The sequence below is a fragment of the Diabrotica virgifera genome, chromosome 2, assembly GCF_917563875.1.
Source record: "Diabrotica virgifera virgifera chromosome 2, PGI_DIABVI_V3a".
Lineage (NCBI taxonomy): Eukaryota > Metazoa > Arthropoda > Insecta > Coleoptera > Chrysomelidae > Diabrotica > Diabrotica virgifera.
In genome coordinates this window covers 13,123,831-13,144,164 of record NC_065444.1, presented here as the reverse complement: position 1 = coordinate 13,144,164, position 20,334 = coordinate 13,123,831, and the positions used below count along the sequence as shown (strand labels likewise).

Here is a 20,334-nt window from a genome sequence, read left to right as displayed (position 1 = left end):
TTGGAGAATTAGTTGCTGGTATGCTGCTGGATTGATGCTGAGAACGGAGAGGGCTTTGATGGGTAGCCTAACATAATCAACAAGGAAGAGCTGTTTGGGTCAAGAGGAGACATCATTGTGTGTGAATCAAAAAGTCAGTCAATAACTTATGTGATAGATTTTCTTTATGTTCAGAAGTAAATTTTTTTGAGTAAAAGCATATGAAGTAAGATTCCAATATTTCAAAAATTTAATAGGAAGTATAAGTAGTTTTGCGAATACCTAAATTTGTTTGTTTAGTTTGTTTTATCAATGTTATCGGGAACAAACCGATGAATATTTGTTGAATTAAAATTAATTTATGTGGTAAAAGTTTCATTGGGACAGTTATGCCCACAGGATTTGATTGATAGATTTTCAGAGTATTGCTTTTGATAATAAGAGATATTTGTATTTGCTTATTTATGGTATTTCTATTTATTTCCTTTTCCTATTTTATCCCGATAAGGATCAACTAAGAGATACTGAAACCACGAGAAAGGATAAGTATAACCTAAGATAATTTAGTTACTGTTTATGTATGATAAAAAGGCACCCTGAGATTTTTCTTAATTTTATGTATGATTTGCGACAATTGAATAATTAATTAAATAAATACTAATTAATATAAAAGTAAGAGAAAGCAGATCATAACAATACAGTGTCCCTGTAAGTTGTATCCATGTGGAAAACTTTTTTATTATTAATTTTTCGAAAAAAGAAATATTCTTTATAAAAAGTTCTGCATACGTAGTCCAAAACCCAAGATTCAATCATCAGATATTAAATTTTATGAATGTTATACGAGGTATGTCAAAAAGTTTGAATTTCACTCAAGAGTAAAGTAGCTTTATTTTTCACAATATTGAAAACTGCTGTTGTGAAAAGTTGTTTGAAATTAAAAACTATATTCTAATATGCAACTACATCCTTCTATAGTATTTTTACTACAAAAGCGATATTACGTAGGTCAAAATTTTTGACGTAAGAGAACTGTCAAAACATTAGAATGTGACTTTTCATTATTGACATGGCAGAATAAACATGGCAATAATGAAAAGTCACATTCTAATGTTTTGACAGTTCTCTTACGTCAAAAATTTTGACCTACGTAATATCGCTTTTGTAGTAAAAATACTATAATTAATTTTTTTTTTGAAAAAGTATGGGTAACTAACGTTATTTTCAGTTATTTCAATTCTGATAACTCTTTTATTATTAATTTTTCGAAAAAAGTGATTCTTAATAAAATGTTCTGGATGGTCTAAAACCTAAAATACAACCATCTTATATTAAATTTTATCAATTTTATACGAGGCATGGCAAAAAGATAAATTTAGATCAAAAGTAAAGTACCTTTATAGTTCAGAATATTTCAATTAGAAGGATGTAATTACATACTGAAACATAGTTTTTTATTCTAAATAATTTTTCATAATAACAATTTTCGATGTTGTGAAAAGTAAACGTATTTTACTCTTGAGCGAAATTCATATTTTTTGACATAGCTCGTATAAAATTGATAAAATTTGAAATAAGATGGTTGTATTTTAGGTTTTAGACCATGCAGAACTTTTTATTAAGAATCACTTTTTTCGTAAAGGTAATAATAAAAGAGTTATCTGAATTGAAATAACTGAAAATAATGTTAGTTATCCCTAATTTTTCAAAAAAAAAATTCAATTAGAAGGATGTAATTGCATACTAGATTAAAGTTTTTAATTTCAAACAACTTTTCGTAAGAGCAATTATCAATATTGTAAAAAATAAAGCTACTTTACTCTTGAGTGAAATTCAAACTTTTTGACATACCTCGTATAATATTCAAAAAAATTGATATTTGATGGTTAAATCTTAGGTTTTAAACCATGCAGAGCTTTTTATGAAGGATAACTTTTTTTCGTAAAATTAATAATAAAAAAGTTTTCCATATGGATACAACTTACAGGGACATACTGTATATTAGCAATACTATTTTTACTTTTAGTCCAATTTTGTAAGGGGGAGGGATCGGTGGATTTTTACTAAATTGTAGTACCTTAAAAAAGTAGCCTAAAGCTATATTTTAGCACTCTAGCCACTCTAGGTGCCTTTGAGCTTGAGATATTTATGCTATGTAATAAAATCTAAACATAAAATCTCAATAAATCTAAAGTCAGATAAAATGATTGCTCATATCAATTCCTTAAAACCGACACTGTATTAATACCTAATAAATAACAACAATGATTTACAGAGCTTAATGCAATACCTTAATGTAAGCTGTCACGAATACGGGCCTCAGGTCAATATTTTAACACAACAAAGTGCATGGTTATGACTAAATCAGCAATTACAAACATCCAACTGTTGCTAAGAATATTGTAATTGGGAACATGAATACCTAAAGATACTTTGGAACTAGCATAACAACAAACATATACCAAATCAAATAAATCAAAAAGGATTCCTACGGAATCCTACGAATATCAAACACTTAAGGGGTATTGCTGGACGCTGTTGAACATAACACTGATAAACAAGTTAGAAGCCTTTGAACTCTGGTTTTATAGAAGGATCTTGAAAATACCTTGGACAACCTACACCACCAACGAAAATGTCCTGAGAAGAACAGGTACCGATAGGGAGCTGCTGGAGATCATCAATGATAGAAAAGTTAGCTACCTAGAACAGGGGTTCCCAACCTTCTAGCGACTGCGTACCACCTGAAATATGTTGAAGATTTTGGCGTACCACCAATCAATCACCGGGGGGGGGGGGGGTAGGTACATGTGAATGGAAGCACCAATGCAAGCACAATGGAAGCAATGGAAATATATATACTATTTATTTCTAATTCTAATTCTTCTCGGTGTATGACACAATGTATATTTCGGCATTCAGGAACAATTTTCTTTATTTGTACTGCTAGCCCTACCAATTTACCTGATATATGAGTTCCGCTGTAGTGTTTGATTTAAGTGGTTTGCAGAACAAAAAAGAATGTGTGTGTGTACTTTCTACGCACGTAAGAAGTTATACTTCTATTATATAATTTCAACGAAATAAATATACTTAACAGTTACAATACAAAAAATTAACAATAATACCAAAAATTAACCAAAACTTAACAATGTCAAATATTAAAAAAAAAAAGAAAAAAATATGAATCGTTCGGGATTTGAACCCGCAATCTCGCGATTTCTCGATCTCTGGTCCAATGCTCTACCAACCAGGCCATCAAGGCGCATGTTACTGACGTTTCAGATATACATAATTACACATCATGGTGACAAGTGAAATATAAAAATAGATGTTTTATTATTTTACGCCCAAGGAAGACAAATCCAAAGACACAAAATTATAATAAATAATACATTTACTAAAAAACAATAATATATTATTTTAATGGCTTATGTGGGCTGATACATAATTTGAAAGATTAGCAACTAAACGTCATACTGTCTGTGTGCGCATGCGCGCAGATTTATGAAAAATTTTATTCTCAATCGCGCCTAAAGAAGTATAACTTCAAAAACTCTTCTATAACTTCTTCATAAAAATCAAATCGTACAAATACGGGTAGCTGTGCCATGTTTGTATTATCTGTGCTTTCGCCTACTTGAAGTGCAAAATATGTGCATTCTTGAAGTTTTAAACAAAGTTGTTCTTCAATATTGGAAGACATATCAGTAATTCGCCTTTTCACTGTGTTGTTTGACAATGGTATTTTTTAAATTTATTTGGCTGTTTTTTCTCTTAACACGGTTTGGGCCATTTCCATAGAGGCCGGTGGTAAAAGAGTCTCATCTATTATTGTGTAAGGCTTTTCACCCTTTGCAATTCTATATTTAGCAAGCATGCCTTTACAAATTTAGTATCATACTTACAAATCTAGTCATGCATTTATTATCATTCTTAAAAAAAGTAGATTTTCTTTTAAAAAATTCGATCAGCTTATCAACCACATCAGAGTGCCTTGTGTGTTGGTGACGTATCAGCATAGAAATCATCATGCTCTGGTTCGAAAGCGTTTCGAAACACGCAACACATTGAGGAATAGAATTGTCACTAGTTTCTGTGCCAGATTTCACTATAAAACTATACTGGCCTGCGGTTTAGGTTTTTTAACACTATCCTTTGAAGTCCCAGGGTTCACTAAAAGCTGCTTTATAGCTTAATATGGAAGCACAACAACTGCACTAGAACTGTCGCAGACAGAAGCACAGCGTAATCGCTTATTTCACCCACATGACGCGTACCACCTGAAATCTTCCCACGTACCACTGGTGGTACGCATACCACCGGTTGGGAACCCCTGACCTAGAACATATTATAATGAGCAACGAAAAGTACTGCCTCACGCAACTGATGATTCAGGAGAATATTGAAGGAAAACGGGGTCCCGGTAGGCGCCAGATTTCATGGCTTAGAAATATCAGAGACTAGACTTGTCTTGATTCAACATCTCTGTTTAGAGCCGTGTTAAACAGAGACATATTTGACAGTGTAGTAACCTTCACTAAAGGAGGCAGCGCCATAAGAAGAAGATGTGTCAAACGCGGAAATAACTAGAAAGAGAGGAAATAAACAAGAAAAAATATTGAATATGAACTCAATATTACAACCCATCTTATAAAGCAAAATTTTTCCACCACATTTGAACGTAAAATTCTCTTTAGTCTTTAGTCTACCATTATATATTTCCAAGCGATAGCGATGTAAAAACCAAAGCATTAATAAACAACCATCCACTTTACGGAATTTTATTCCAGGTCGAGGTTTTTTTCGCAAAACACAAAAGTTTACTGTTTATTTTTCGATTTAATCTTCATGATTACCACGTCGTGCGGTGAGACCAACCTCAAACAAACACGAGAAATGTAAAAATGGAGATGTAATATCGTGTATAACGAATAATAATATAATTTTATGGTGTAATTCACTTGAGATCTGAGAGATAACTTTGAAGTTCATATTTAAAAAAACGTTCTCCTAAGGTTCATAACGAAAATTGGCTTTACTTGGAAGAATGGCTTTTAGACAGAAAAGTGGATTTTATATTTTGATGCCTTAAGCTAATTTTTATAGAAATCAATTTTTCTTTTTAGAAGCTCTTCTTCATGCTGAGGTCGCAAAAGCTATTATTTTTAGTTAATGAATCTTTAAAAGACCAAAAGTATGTATAAGAATAGTCCAAAGTAAAAATAAAGTAAATTTTTCTTTTAAAATTGCTTCACTTTTAGTTGGATGTTAAAATGCAACTTTTGGATGTTAAAATTACGGTGACTTCAGAATGTACCAACATCAACAAGTCAATAGAAGTCAGAGACATAATATCGTCTACAATTAATTACATAAAGCCCATAAAGATCAGAACTAGATGTCAATCCGAGAGTTTAGCATTACCCTCAGAAGTTCAACTCAAAACATGCCTATTTGTCTACAAGATCGAGGCAAAATAAGTAAACTGTCAAATTTCCACAAAGCGCAAATTGATAAACATTATATTATAGCAACGAATATATACTCCGTCTAATTTACTTATCGTTGCACGTCATCCGCGTCATAGCCCGTGACGTCACATGATACCAACACGAAATATTTAGGCGGTAGGTGTGTTCTTTTTTAGAATCATTTTGCCGAGTACACTGGGATTATAGCCACTACACATATTTTATTATGCACGCGTAGAAATAATATTTAAATATTTCTATTAATGTTAACTTAAAGAAATACACAATAATATTTTTTATTTAATTTGTATAAATGGATTATAAAGCGTTTTTATGAAGCACATTTGTTCGGAACACACTGTAACTGTAATCGAACGAAGGTGATATTTTGGCATACATTGGTAACATTTATTTGACAGTTGCGGTGATGACAATTCATATTTGTTTTTATTCTTTACTATAAGTATTTGTATCTTTATATTTAATGTTTTTATTATGTACTTTAACGTAAGATTATAACTTAATTCTTGTTTTCTATTTCTAAAGTTTTTATTTTTTTTTACATTGAATATTAATTTGTTTTGCTGTATATTCCACTCCCGCAAAAATTATGTGATATGTATTTGATTTAAAATGAATTCAATAATTTTTTGTAATTGGGCAACAATGTGCGCTTAGATCTCTAACAATAATGACGTGCAACGGTAAGTAAATTAGACGGACTGTAGACGCATAAAGAAGCCTATTTCAAACAGGAGAAATGGTCACGGTTCATACTTCAAATTCTTCTGTAGGTGCCGACTACATAAACTTTATTATACTATGTATTTGCATATTTCTTCAACTTGACAGAAATATCTGAATCCGTCAAGGTCAGACCAATCGAAAATTTGGTTACGCGACGTTGTCAGATCAATAGGGTTTCAAACGTTGTCCGGCTTTTTATTTGTTATTTAGATTGAGGAATTGGTTTGGACATATAACTAGAATAAACGAAAACAGATAAGTAAAGAAAGTGACAGATGCCAAAAGACAGGAGAAAAGAAGAAGAGGCAGACCTATAAAGTGGTGGATGAAACAAATCCAGGAAATCGGGACTAAGAGAAGGAAAACAGTGCAACAGATGAAGGAAATGCCAGGAAACCGGAAGGCGTGGAAGAAATGGGTAAAAGATGGATAATGATCCAGCGTCAGAAGTCCACTGCCGAACATAGGCCTCCTCCTCTTGTTTCCAACCCCGTATATCCTCCGCCGCGCCGCTCTCATCTAGTTTTTATTTAGCTTTCTTAAATCGTCAGTCCATCTTGTAAGCGGTCGACCGACGCTTCTGTTGTCTTCTCTTGGTCTCCATTTCAATAACCTCTTTGTACATCGCCCATCTGTTATTCTGGCTACGTGTCCTGCTGTGTATCTATCTTGAAAAGATGGATAGGTGACAGCAAAGTCCGATGCTCTTATTGGGCATAAGGTCAACGAGAAGAAGAGGAAGATGATGGAGATAATACAGATAACAATGTGATTTACTATTATATACTTATTACGGTTCTTTTTAAATCTTCACAGTTCATTTATATATGTTAAACTGAAAGATATTTAAATACTTTAAAACCCCCTGGTTACGCCTATAGTAGTTCCAATAAAATAGTTGGTTCGTTCGCGAAATGGGTCTGTTGAGTTGTTTTAGGAATGTCTGAGAACGTAGAAATGTGTGTACCACTATCTTTTTCTCACTCACAGCCCTTGTATAGGTTCTTGTCACATAACTAAATCAACCGTGGTTCCGTGCTCAGATGTTCGTTTTGAGCCATGGACTCGAATGTCATTAAGGAAAGGCGGGGGACATCCGATCTCTTTGATGGGGCTTGTCGACATCGGCCATTGTAAAGTGGAGAACTTTACAAATCCGATTCATCAGCGATAATTCAGCTGAGTTTATGAAAATTCACCGTTATTTGAAGGGCTTGTGCCAGTGACGGATTTAAAGCTAGTAATATTTTTGTATCAGTACAGTATTTTGCTCAGTACAAGTGACCACCTCTTAACTATGTATCATATCATATCACACTATACATGGCATTTATTGACTTCGAAAAAGCATTTGATAGTGTGGAACACTGGGCAGTAAAGAATTCCCTACAAAACAGCAGAATAGACTACAGATATACCGACTTAATTAAAAATATATATGATAAGGCAACAACAACTATTAAGCTAATGAAACAAACGGAGCCTATTAAAATAAACCGAGGAGTAAGACAAGGAGATACCATCTCGCCCAAGCTATTCAACCAAGCTCTAGAAGATGTGTTCAAACAACTACACTGGGATGGCTTGGGTATAAGCATAAACGGGCAATATCTGAATCACTTACGATATGCTGATGATATTGTATTAATAACAGAAAGAAGTGAAGAACTACAAAGAATGATGGAAGAACTAGATAGAGAATCAATAAAGATAGTACTGAAGATGAATTACAGTAAAACAAAAACCATTACCAATCAACAAGAAGAACTAATAATTACAGTGGCACAAACAAGAATAGTACAAGTAAAAGAGTATATATATATATATATCTAGGACAAATCACTAGATTAAATAAAGAAAAACAGACCGAAGAAATAAAGAGAAGAATAAGATTGGCCTGGACATGATTCGGAAAACTGTCTTATATTCTAAAGAACAGAAAATACCCGCAATATCTAAAAACAAGAGGCTTCAATCAATGTATACTCCCTGTTCTAATATATGGCTCTCAGACATGGACGTTTACAAAAGAAAATATGGAAAAAATAGCAAAGACAGAAAGATCCATGGAAAGAAAAATACTGAACATTAAACTATCAGACAGGAAAAGAAACGAATGGATCCGTAAGAAAACAAAAGTGAAGGATGTCTCAACCCAAGTAGCAAAGCTTAAATGGAAGTTCGCTGGACACACCCTAGGATGAAAAATGGACTAAGACGATTATACATTGGAGACCGTGGAACCACAAACGAAAAAGGGGAAGGCCACAAATGCGATGGTCAGATGACCTGAAGAAGCACACTGGGTCAAAATGGATGCAAATTGCCCAAGATAGAGAGGCATGGAAGAAGGAAGAGGAGGCCTATATCCAAGGATGGATGTTTAGGGCTGATTAGATAGATAGAATATTTTGTAAACTGATGAAAAGTTTTAATTAGTTACTGTGACATAACCTCAGCTTGGGACACGCTGTTTTCATCACTCGAGGCTAAGAGAAGGTCCTGGTAACAACTCCTATCTGGTGGCCACATAACACCTCAGGCCAACTTCTGGAGGACATAGCTAGTGGCCCTCTAGCAACCACCATCTAAATCTACTGAGTAACCAGCTAGTAGCTAGCACCTTTAGTGTAACCAGAGACACCACAACTGAAACACCCATCTACTAGACCAGTAAGCAAGAACAGAGACCCATAAGTCGGTACCAATAATTCAATTATAACCTCTACTTTATATAAACCATATTTATATTTTCTATACTGCAAGGTAACAACGGTGTACTGTATGTAATAAAAGTTCTCCACTTTACAATGGCCGATGTCGTCAAGCCCTAATCAAAGAGATCGGATGTCCCCGCCTTTCCTTAATGTCATTCGAGTCCATGGCTCAAAACGAACATCTGAGCACGAACGGTTGATTTAGTTAGGTAATAAAAACCTATACAAGGGCTGTGAGTGAGAAAAATATAGCGGTACACACATTTCTACGTTCTCAGACATTCCTAAAACAACTCAACAGACCCATTTTGAGCACGAACCAACTATTTTATAGGAACTACCATAGACGTAACCAGGGGATTTTAAATATCTTCCAGTTTAACATATATAAATGAATTGTGAAGGTGAAAAAAACCGTAACATACTTTTTATTAATCAAAACCAATATTAAAACCCAGCGGCCTTAATTATTGAAACCACAACGCTATTCAAATGATAAAGTTCTAAAATTAAACACCATACGATATGAAAGATATAAATTGTTGCAACAACTATGCTATCCAACTGAGAAAGTCCTACAATTAAACAAAACACGATATTAAAATTTTCTGAGCAAGAAACTAACTTCGGTAGAAATACGAGTATTAGATCAGTGGAACATAAATAAAGTTCGCCGATCACCGATGCAATAGAAACTTCCATAGAGGGGACCCGTTCAGAGACCAAAATAAACTCAAATCTAAAATTAAGTCCACTTATAGTCCGGGTAGTAGAGTCGGCCACCCTGGAAAAATATTTGTTTTCTTTACCGTCTTGCTTTAAATAGCATGTATTACAATTTTGGTCATTAATTTTTTAAGCAAACTCGAATAAATTTTTTGTTTCAAAAATTTTTTTTTTATATATTTTCATTCATTCACTGTACATATAATGTCGTTAATTTACTGTTATTTACAGTATAATTGTTGCAAAATTAAAGACAATTGCTGGATGAAGTGTTACTACGTCACTGATAGCATAATAATTTCTACATTCATAAAATCTACTGAGTAACTTGTTCCCGAGAAATCCCGGGTAGAATGCATTCAAAAGGTGGTTTTACCCACCGAAAATATGTCCCCCCGCCAACCACTGGTAGGCATTCCAGTTCATGTGAAGCAGTTCATTCCAGCATCATCTGAAGCAATCAGTATTACTTGAGATTCCACCGAAGTCTGGACGCCGTTTTTATTAGTTTAGTTAGTCAAAACTCTCGCGTATTTGTGTTAGTTAGTATCAAGTTAGAATTCGTCCAATCAGGACGTCGCATTTATGAGTTTGGAGTTACTACACTCGCGCATTTGTGTTTAGGTAAGAAGTTAGAATTTACTCAGGGTGCATGCTGCGTTTGTTAGTTTTAGAGTTATAACTCTCGCTTATTTGTGAAAAAAGTAATCGCTTAGTTATGCATAAGTTTGGATGCAATTGATATTTATTGTGTGTCTCGCTTATAGTTTTAAAGCTGCACGTTCGCAAATAGGCCAGGAACCGAAGCTTTTCACCTCGCAATTTTTACAGAATGGATCGATTTGGTTGAAAATTTGAGAATAAGTGGTGGATAGTCCAAGGATCAAAATCTGTATGATTCCGAAAGGCGCTTTTACCATGAGGGTGGTTGCCACCCCATCTCGGGGGTGGAAATTATTTATTATATTTTGACCGCAAAAGGTGATAAAAACATTAATTCTAAGCAAAATATGTTCTATACATTTTTTAAAAAATTAATAGTTTTCGATTTATTCGCTATCGAAAGTGTTAGTTTTGTATAGAAAAAATCAATGTTTTTCGATATACTCATTTACGATTCACTCAATTTTTGTTGTAGAAAAATTTTTTTCAGACCAAGTTCTTGGGAATTAAATAACCTACAATTTTATATTAAAACATTTTTTCGTTTCTCTGATGCTAATCTTTCTATTCTGAAGAAGATGGCATTTTTTACCAAACTACAAAAATTCGTTCTTCGTTTTTAACTCCAGTTTTTTAAAAACTAATTATTCTGAGCCAGTCAAACTTCTAGAATCTATTAATAATACATAAATAAATAAGAATGAATAAGGCCATGACTAAAAACACCGCCAACTTACATTATTATGCTTCCAATTGGATTTCTCCTCTTTTTTTCCAAAAAATATACAGGGTGCGCCAAACCTCTGGTCTTCTTTGATTACGGCTAAACTATGAGATATACAAAAAAATGTTTATAACAAAACTAATGTGTATCAAAGAGGTCTATAATTTAAAATTATTTTCAATTATACAGGGTGAGTCAGAACGACGGTATGAACCAAAGTTGTATTTTTTTAAATGGAACACCCTGTATATTAAATCATTTTTGAATATATTATTTAAAAATATGAAAAATTTGTATAAGGTCTTATAGGCCTTAAGTTAATAATTTTCGAAATATTTACATTTTTATTGAGAAAAATGGTAATATTTATAGGGCTGTGGATTATGTTTCCAAGGAAATAAAAATTTAGGTGATAGGTCAAAGTTTTTAAAATATAGTGTTATTTTTAAATAATTTAATATTTTTTACTTTTAGCCATAAAATATACAGTGTGATCACTATTTGCAAATACAAAATTTTCTCATTTTTTTTAAATGGGACACCCTGTATATTAATTTTGCGTTTTGTAGTAAATATTACAACCTTTCTTTTGGTATGAGGTTGTATGTACCTAGCACAGTGGTTCCCAACCTTTTATGTCTGGCGACCCACCTTCTGATGTTTTTTCATATTCGCGACCCATCCCTCGCCTATGATGATATATAATGTACGCTACTCAGCTACTGTAAGAACCACGCCGCGACCCACCTGAAATTTGCCCGCGACCCACTAGTGGGTCGCGACCCACCGGTTGGGAAACGTTGACCTAGCATGTTTCGTTTTGTAGATATTTTAAAAAAACTATAGATTTTACGTTTTTGCGGATTTTTTTTTTAAAATTTTTTTGCAAAAAAAATAATTATAATCTGGTTTTAGAAACATACACTAAAATATAAAATATGACTATAAAAACGTAATTAAAGATTAAAATAAATCGTATGCTAGTACAATTCAATTGAATTTAATAACTTTAAATTATTTTACAAAAAATATTTTACCATATTAATGAATGCATAAATTAGTTACTAAATTAAATAAACAACCAAATTTTAAATCAACCGTAGTAATTTTTCTACTACAGCAACTTTCCTGTACCAAATTAATTGTTAGTTAAATTGTATTTAGTTAAACTTTTAATTTAACTTTTAAATTTACTTACATACATCTTGAAAATATAAAAATTATTATAAAGTATGCTTTGAAACAAATGAATGTTAAATGTATCAGCCAAATTATTTATTAATATAAATAGTATTTACTGGTGTCACAAAAACTGGTAATACTTTTGTAGTTGAAATTTTTGTAACAATTTTTTATATTTTAAATTTTAATTTTTTAACCGAAAATTTTTTGGATATGACGTTGTGTTTTGGGCGAAACCATTAGAAATTATTACCAGCTTTTTTGACACGAGTAGGTACATAGATATTATTTACTTCTTAATATACTTCCATAACGTTCATTTGTTTCAAAGCATACTTTATACGTTCTCAAGATGTAGGTAAATTAAAAAGTTATTAACTGATCTTACTCGTAAATACAATATAACTAACAATTAATTTGGTACAGGAAAGTTGCTGCGGTAGAAGAATTACTACGATTGATTTAAAATTTGGTTGTTTATTTAATTTAGTAACTAATTTATGTATTCATTAATATGGTAAAATATTTTTTGTAAAATAATTTAAAGTTATTAAATTCAATTGAATTGTACTAGCATACGATTTATTTTAATCTTTAATTACGTTTTTATTTTCATATTTTATATTTTAGTGTATGTTTCTAAAACCAGATTATAATTATTTTTTTTGCAAAAAAAATTTTTAAATAAAAAATCCGCAAAAACGTAAAATCTATAGTTTTTTTAAAATATCTACAAAACGAAATATGCTAGGTACATACAACCTTATACCTAAAGAAAGGTTGTAATATTTACTACAAAACGCAGAACTAATATACAGGGTGTCCCATTTAAAAAAAATGAGAAAATTTTGTATTTGCAAATAGTGATCACACTGTATATTTTATGGCTAAAAGTAAAAAATATTAAATTATTTAAAAATAAAACTATATTTTAAAAACTTTGACCTATCACCTAAATTTTTATTTCCTTGGAAACATAATCCACAACCCTATAAATATTACCATTTTTCTCAATAAAAATGTAAATATTTCGAAAATTATTAACTTTAGGCCTATAAGACCTTATACAAATTTTTCATATTTTTAAATAATATATTTAAAAATGATTTAATATACAGGGTGTTCCATTTAAAAAAATACAACTTTGGTTCATACCGTCGTTCTGACTCACCCTGTATAATTAAAAATAATTTTAAATTATAGACCTCTTTGATACACATTAGTTTTGTTATAAACATTTTTCTGTATATCTCATAGTTTAGCCGTAATCAAAGAAGACCAGAGGTTTGGCGCACCCTGTATTGATTTTTAACCGTAACTTTTTAATTTTTTATCTTAGAAAGTTTCTTAAAAAATAATTTTGTAGGTTTTTACAAGATATATATCTTAGTATATGTATAGGTAAATCTATTAATATTAAAACTTTTTTAACATCCTCAGTCGCAAAAAGAGGTGACTTTGAAAGGGTTGGTAAAGGTGGTTTTTGCATGTTATTACAAGTTTTAATTGCCAATAGCTCACTCAATTTTTGCCGTAAAGAAAACTTTTTTCAAATAATATTGTTGGAAATTAAATAAGATACAATTTCATATTTAAATATTTTTTCGAATCTCTGATGCTAATCTTGCTATTCTGAAGAAAAGGCCATTTTTTTCCAAACTACAAAAATTCGTTATTCGCTTTTAACATTTTTTTTAAAACTAATCATTTTATCCGGTCAAACTTCTAGAACCTATTACTAATACCTAAATAAAAAAGACCAAATAAGGTTAATGACTAATTTTAATTAGGGTGGTGATTAGGGGGTTGCTTGCGACCACTTTTTCGCTGAAAAAAAAATGCGGGGACTGACATTCTTTTCATTAAGTCACTTAATTTTTGAGCTAGAGACTTTTTTTATTTCTGGAGATAGATATTTTTAAGTACTTTAAATTAGTTTGAACAAGCTGTCCTCGAAAAATGCATAGTTTTCCCGTCTTTTGACTTTGAAACTACAATATTTAGCATTTGACGAAGAGGAGCCAAATAATAAAATATAGCTTGATTACTGTTGGTCTTAAAGAAAATTAAAAAAAAAACGGTTTTGTTTATTTTTTCAAAAGGTACATTTTTGTTAAGTAAAGTTGTTTTGATAAAACGAAAATTTTTGAGTTATTAGCAGAAAACTTATATTGATTTTTTCGATATAAAACTAACACTTTCGATAGCGAATAAATCGAAAACTATCAATTTTATCAAAAAAATGTATAGAACGTTTTTTGCTTAGAATGAACCTTTTTACCAACTTTTGTGATTAAAATATAATAAAAAATTTCCACTCCCGAGATGGGGTGGCAACCACCCCCATGGCAAAAACGTCTTTCGGCATGATATAGATTTTGATCCTTGGACTATCCACTACTTATTCTCAAATTTTCAAGCAAATCGATCCATTATGTAAAAATTGAGAGGTTTTGTCCTATTTTAAGCTTCATTGGACTAAAACGCTTATTATTAATTATGTTTATTAGTATTAAAGAACACATCCTAAAGACCTTTAAACTGCAAAAGTGCTGTTGTGTTCGTGTTTTGCGGACTAGTGTAGTGAATTCGGCGCGGTTAAAATATAAGAACTTTACGAAAGAACTTTGATCAGATCTTATTTTAGTAACAGTAACAGAGTTAGTCAGTCAATCACATTTTTGTTAATGCTTGTGGTCTTTAATTTCCACGTTAGTGTATGGTCCTTCGAATTGATGAAATGGTAGTACGATCACCATCCAGATCTATTGTTCATCTTCTTCCATTTTTGTTGATGATCTTCTTCAGTTTTTGCTGGTCAGCTTCGAAACGGATCTTGAATAAATTTTCTGCTAATTGCGAAAAATAATGAATTTTTTAAATTAAACTAAGTAGGTTTTTATTCTGTAACTTATTGAACAAACTTTTAAAGTCATGTACCCTTCGATTTTTTACTCTTATGTTAAAAATGACCTACTCACAATATTTCAGGAATGTGCGAAAAATTTTGAGAATTGCCCATATGCCGAATCTTTTTTCATTAGACGTAAAAGTGGTTTACCATACCATGTTTTTATTAAAGAAATAATTACCGCATCCACCAACAGGTTATTAGCGGCACTACTTGATAAACAAAGGTTAACAATGATTTTTAACAAATAAAAACAATAACTAGATTTGATACAAAATATTGATTGAAATTAGATAGTTGAGTAAGTCTTTTACTGGACAGTTTTCTCCTAATAAAGCAGGTAGAGTGTTTGGTAGATTGTTCATTGAACGTTCACTTTGATATTTTGGACACTCAATTAACAGACGTGTGACGGTAAGAGGCGTAGCACATAGGTCGCACATGGGACGTTCACTGGCCGAAAGTAAATATGAGTGTGTAATCTTGGTGTGCCCTATACGTAGGCGCGTTAGAACCGTTTGAATAAACCTCGAACTAGCACTTGTTTTCCACTGTCGTGTACCTGGTTTTACCGATTTTAGTTTAGATTGCGATAGAAACCATTCGCGTTGCCACTGACCGATCACTTTTTGTTTAAAAAACATTTTGAGATCTTTAGATACACACTGGTGCACTAATTCGGATTTCGCACTTGTTGCTGCATTACGAGAACTTCTGTCTGCCTCTTCATCCATATAAATTTCGGAGTTGTGTTGTTCTCTTGGGCAATTTGTAGTTCAATTTTTATTAGATTCTCTAAAGGACTTTCAGGATACAGATGCTGGATTGCGAGAAGAGAGCTGAGCGAGTCGGAGAGAAACAGAGGATTTGAAATATTTGAAAGGTTTGCATGTTTTAGGGCGCGATACAGAGCAAATAGTTCAGCGCAGTGGTGAAAACGCTTGAACTAGGCAGTAGTTTAAATTGAAAAGTAGACGTTAGAGTTACAAATGTACAACCAATACCTCCACTGGACGAGTTGAATGTAAAAAAGAGAATATAACGATGGATAGAAACCAGCTGCTGATCTATGATGACTGTCATGCAACGCTTTCTATACCGGAGCCCACCTCTCCAAGATGAGCAAGTATTTTTTTATTCAAGTTAGTCAGCCTTGTTTTTATCGATCTTTCTTTTAAGTAGTGACGGATTTCCTTTAACATGTCACTGAGACCTCTAAAATCAGAAGTGAAGTCATTAATTGGGATTATGGGGTTCGATAAGCCAGCTATGTTTTCTAGGAGGATGACTAATTATTGATCACTGTTCAGCGGAAATGGTGGTTCGTGATTATCGATGAAGGTTTTGGCAGGCTTTAACATGGAGAAAATGGATACATTCGAATGCATTTCTTTAAGTTTAGATGTCTTTGGCTTCTTTCGAGTTGCTGTAGATTATGGTACTGTAAATGGGTTTTCTTGAAGTGTATTGTCGGTTTCTGGAGGGGCGACTTCACTGATAGAGCGTTTTAAATGAGTGTCTTTGTTTTCGGTTACTTCTGTATTTACGTTTGGTAATTTTGACTCAGTATGTTCTGAAAAGGTACTTTGGTGTGATGATGTGGTTGGAGCTTGATTAGATTGGGACGTTTTAGGTTGGTTAGTCGTACTGGTAAGGGTTGGCGTAGGAATCGATGCTGTTGTTGTTTGTGCAGCCGAATCAGCTACAGTTGTAGTATTTGAAGCTGTACAGCTTAGTGGAGTTTGTTGTGTCGTAGATATATTTGTAGGTTCAGTGCAGGCTGCTGCCATATGTCCTGGTTTTTTGCATTTGAAACAGACGTTTCCATCTTGTGAAAAGAATATTGTATGGTTTGTGTTTTCGAATGTTATTGTTATGGCGCTTGGGATGATTAAATTGTGAGGGCTAACATATACTTGCCGTCGAAAGCTTAGGATATGGCTGTACTCGGGAAGATTTGCGCCGATTTTTAGAAATGTTATGGGAGATACAAGATGTAGACCGATTTTTAGCAATTCTTTTTCAAGAATATGGTGTGGAATGGTCGGGGATATATTTGACATGACAATTCGTTCGGCTGGTGTTATAAGTCGTCTAGCCTTTAGACTTTGGCCATAGTTATCTAAAAACTGATCTAGGATATTTTTATTCGCGAGGTACATGCAAACCCGGTTGTTGGAAAGGCGGGAGGCGAAAATGATGTTTTTAGGTTGAATAATGTTACCAAGAGGGATTAGGTAGTCATAAAGTGGAGTATTTTCGATAGCACTGAAGACTAGTGCCTGGTCTCTTGAAGGGAATTTGAATTGATTTGTCACCTGTGAGTAGCTTTTCGGTGAATTTATGTTGTGTTGAGATTGTTAATCCATGCTTGCTTCGGTGGAGATAATTTTAGAAGAACAGGTATCACCCGCAAGAGTGAGTGCGGTCCTATCCCCCCATTGGTAACCGACTCCAGTTTTTGTCAGTATAGACCGCAATAAAATTGAAAATGTGTTTAAAATGTTACTAGTATATACAATTGTATATTATAATACAATAAAAATATTTATTGTTTCAAATAATTACGTGAAAAGTAGATAATATGCCGTATATCACTTACTTGTATGTACCACTTTCACAAAAAATTTCTTTGCCATACCATGTTTGTTTGTACTTTAATTTATCTATCTTTAATAAATCAACTTTAATATTATATACTTTAATAATACCAACATGCTATACTCTAACATAACTACCGTCCTTTATTCAAAACATTTTAAAAATTTGTTCAGTCTCGTATGTTAAGCATTTTCTAGATGGAGCGTTAAGTCTCTAATTTAACAACGTTAGGAAACTCCAGGCACACAATCTCATGTGGATCAGAATGCCGTGACTGTCTTTGGTCCCTTAAGTTAATGGTTTTCAGTCGTCTGGAGAAAACAACATACGGCTTTTTTTATGGCGCATTGTCTTTATGTGGTGGCTTTACTTCACTTGTTTTCCAACGCCATTATTTTATTTTACGGCACTATCGGCTGATGCAGTTGAGAATAATGGCGTCTGTAAATTTGCAATTTTCTTAGGATTACATTTTAAACATTATTTCGGTCTTAAAACGTAATCGTATTTTTACACCCTTCCCGAAAATTACACTGAATGCTTTTTTAAGAACCTTTGTGTGATATAAGGATAAACTTCCTAACGTTTTCTTGGAAGTAAAAATTAGAAATATAAATAGAAATTATTGTTTATCTTATTAGAAAAATTAAATAACTGCTTTCAAAGTAGAAATCAGAGGAATTAGGTTATTTTACTACTACTAATACTACTACTACTATTCTTCCTTGTTTAACCGTAGACCTGGAGGGATTTCTCTTTCCTCTAGTTCTTTTTCAATTCCCTACCTCCAGTTTTTCTCGGCCTTCCTCTTTTCTTCTTCCTTGTGGTGTCCATGTCAAAATCTGTTTAGGGATTAGGTCATTTTACTATTATAAAAATAGGAATTTTTAATGCTACTACATCTAGGAATTATAGTTCAAACCAAGATGTAGAAAATTGTATTTTCTAAACTTACGTGCATAGAAATCGGCCCACTTAAAAATTTGGTCATATCTTTGATGTTTCATATTTCCTAAACCTGGTGGCCGATTTAAGTGATTTTTTGAACATGTTATAGCCTGATTCTTAAGCAATACCATTTTAATATTGTTGTTGCAAAACAGGTAAGTCTTCATTGTATACCGGGTATACAAATTAAACTGTGTTCTGTTCTCAAAGTTCGCATCACCCTGTGGAATATTCTGGCATTTATAAAATACTGAAATTAAAACTGAACTATAGCTTCAGGTTTTCTTAACATTATGTTTTTTGATTAATTCATTTAAGTTAGATAATAAAAAAGTTAGGTACTTTAACAACTAGACATGTTCTTCATCAATACACGGTGTGTCTAAATAAGTGTGACAAACTTTAAGGGGCAATTCTGCATGAAAAAATAATGACAGTTGGCTTTATAAATGTATGTCCGCAAATGTTTCGTTTCTGAGATATGGGATGTTGAATTTTTTCTTACAAACTGACGATTTATTTTATTGCTTTAAAACCAATTGAGATATGCCAATCGAATTTGGTGGGTTTTAAGACGTAGTTATTGCACATTTTTTAACATACAATTAAGAATTTAATATTCACCATTAGCGTGCGTACGTGTAATATGACCAATCATATTACCCGTATGCACGCTAATGGTGAATATAAAATTCTTAATTTTTTGTAAAAAAATCCACAATAACTATCTCTTAGAACCTACCAAATTTCACTTGCATATCTCAACTGGTTTTAAAGCAATAAATAAATCGTCAGCTTGTAAGAAAAAATTCAACATCCCGTATCTCGGAAACGAAACATTTGCGGACATACGTTTGTAAAGCCAACTGTCATTATTTTTTCATGCAGAATTACCCCCTAAAATTTGTCGCACTTATTTAGAAACACTGTGTATCGATGAAGAACATGTCTAGTTGTTAAAGTACTTAACTTTTTTATTATTCAACATAAATGAATGAATAAAAAAAAGAATGTTAAAAAACCTGAGGCTATAGTTGGGTTTTAATTTCAGTATTTTATAAATGCTAGAATATTCCACAGGGTGATGCGAACTTTGAGAAAAGAACACAGTTTGATTTGTACACCCGCTATACACTGAAGATTTACTTGTTTTGCAACAATAATATTACAATGGTATTGCTTAAGAATCAGGCTATAACATGTTCAAAAAATCACTTAAATCGGCCAACAGGTTTAGGAAATATGAGACATCAAAAATGACCAAATTTTTAAGTGGGCCGATTTCTATGCACGTAAGTTTACAATAGTTTCATCAATAAACGAATATTAATACATAATAATATTTTTCCAACATTTTTCATCAAATTAAAAACCTACCTGAATTAAAATGGGGAAAATTTCCAAAAACCACCTAAAAAACCAGTTTTTCGAATTTTTGAAAATACTTTACGGAAAAATCTTAAAAAAGATAAATATAGTTTTTGATATCATACATAAAATAAAAAAATAAACGTGCAGCCATTTACAATGGGGTTGGGGAGGGGGAAGGGGTGGAGGATTAAAATTCAGCTGAATCTTATTTTCTAATAGCAGAACGTAAAAAAATTGAATTCTGGGAATGAGGGTATTTTGCCTATCTTAACGGGGGGTACCCGTTCTGCT

General features: G+C 32.5%; 1 protein-coding gene across 1 annotated transcript in view; it reads left to right on the top strand.

The window, feature by feature from the left end:
* The window catches only part of LOC114333350 (uncharacterized), a 941,557-nt gene that overhangs the window by 38,343 nt on the left and 882,880 nt on the right, over nt 1-20,334 (top strand). The window lies entirely within an intron of this gene.